A 1,935-nucleotide genomic window follows, 5' to 3' on the forward strand; every position below is an offset into this window, starting at 1 on the left:
AAAGTTTTGTTCCATTAATACGAGTCGATGAAAGAAAGTCTTAAGAAGCCTGATGATAGTGGCTGTGGCCTCTGCCAGGACCAGAATCAGATGCATCTTCTAGTGATTTGCTCAGCACGAGGAATCCGAGTCTGGCTTCCCGGGACGGGGTGGGGGCTGGGGAGGGGGGCTCCCCCTCCTCAGTGGTGCACAGTCCCCCAGGCCCGGCTCGCGGAGGGCTTCGCTCAACCTCCCTTTTGCTACCACTGCTGCTTCTGGGTCCTCTCCACTCATTTCCAACACTGGCGTGGGTACGAACACGCCCCTCTTCCCAGGAAGCCGCCCACTGTGAGCAGCCACCATAAAACACAGAGCCTCTTAGCACCTTCACATATCCTGGTCTCTTTCTGGCATTTCCTCTCGTTTCCTCGTGGGTTGCCTGCACTGACTCTGGGTTGCTGGAATGTGCTCATCCTTTCCCACCTGCTGGAGGCATCTCGGACTCAGGGCAGCCGAGGCTCAGGTCCAGCACTGCGGATGCCCCCGGCGGGCTGACTCCTCACGAAAACCGTCACCTTCGCCCAACCGGACATCGAGTTTCCCTCCGTTTATACGGCTACTTGCAGAGTAAAGCGTGTGTGCCCCCTGAAATTATTCTTCAAGAGGGCAGGGCTTCCATTGCTTGTCGAACGAAAACCAGGAGAAGTCTGCCTTGAGGGAGCTGGGGCGTCCTCACTTCTCACGGTTCTGCATCGGAGGACAGTACCTTCCCGTCCGCCACCTGCAGAAGCAGCGACAGCATCCCCCGTGCACGCGCTGCCCTCGTGGACAGATTTAAGAAAACGTGTGCTTGACTCACAGTGGCTTCACACACCTTTACGTCCGGTTGTTTATCCAGCCGGACTGGGTCCCCTTCAGTGTGTACTTTATGGTGTCATCGAGGAAGTCAAATTGCCGAGAATGAATTACACGCATCGTGAGGACCCTACGGCAAGTGACCTCTGCAGCTACGGACGGGATCCCACACCTCGGGGACTCCGAGCCCCCCTTTCCGCTACACAATGTGCCCTTGCACGGAGAAGACAGATCTGCTCCGTGTTAAAACCAGCATGGGTCCCTTGTGGGCCGTCTAAACTTGTTTTTCAAAGGTGTCAACACACTTCAGAATTATTTATTAAAAAAATTTTTTTTATTACGTTTCTTTATTTTTGAGAGGCAGAGAGAGACAGAGCATGAGCGGAGGTGGGGCCGAGAGAGAGAGGGAGACACAGAATCCGAAGCAGGCTCCGGGCTCCGAGCTGTCAGCCCAGAGCCCGAGGCGGGGCTCGAACCCACAAACCGTGAGATCACGACCTGAGCCGAAGTCGGACGCTCAACCGACTGAGCCACCCAGGCGCCCCATACTTCAGAATTATTTACAAGTTGATTCAAGATAACAGATCCCCAGAGGTTTCCCAATGAGGCATCGCTTGTCATATTGCATACATGTGCGGACCTCCCGACGTCTTCCATTTATCCTGTTACGAACCCTCCTCCAAGAAGCCGGCTGCTAACCACCACTAAGAGACGAGACGCAAGTGTGTTCATTTGCGCCTGGTTTCCCTGGCAACCGACAGCCATAGCTCTCTCAAGTGACCCACATGGTTAAGCCGGCTATGTCATCTAGAGGAAGAAGCTTATTGAGAGGAGCAGACACACATGGCCATTAAATCATTAATTCTGTTTCAGCCCCTGGCAGCTGAGAGTCTGCTGCCCACTTCGTTGTGAGAGAAAAGCAAACCAAGTTTCTGAGTCGGAAACTGTGACCCCCCAGAAGCCATCCCTAACGACTGCCCTTGCAGTGAACTTAGTAGGATATCACTGCATCTTTCATTTCGAAGATTGGCCACATCATGACATTAGTATGGAAAAAAAGATCTGAGTAAGCTGGAAATGATGGCTCTCTTCCTCTTTGTG

General features: G+C 53.3%; 1 non-coding gene across 1 annotated transcript; it reads right to left on the reverse strand.

Annotated features, from left to right (window-relative positions):
• Nucleotides 1-1,289: 1,289 nt before the first annotated feature.
• TRNAR-UCG (transfer RNA arginine (anticodon UCG)) lies at nt 1,290-1,374 on the reverse strand. The gene has a single exon. It is a non-coding gene; the product is annotated as a tRNA-Arg (tRNA).
• Nucleotides 1,375-1,935: the final 561 nt, after the last annotated feature.

The sequence above is a fragment of the Acinonyx jubatus genome, chromosome D3, assembly GCF_027475565.1.
Source record: "Acinonyx jubatus isolate Ajub_Pintada_27869175 chromosome D3, VMU_Ajub_asm_v1.0, whole genome shotgun sequence".
Classification (NCBI taxonomy): Eukaryota; Metazoa; Chordata; class Mammalia; order Carnivora; family Felidae; genus Acinonyx; species Acinonyx jubatus.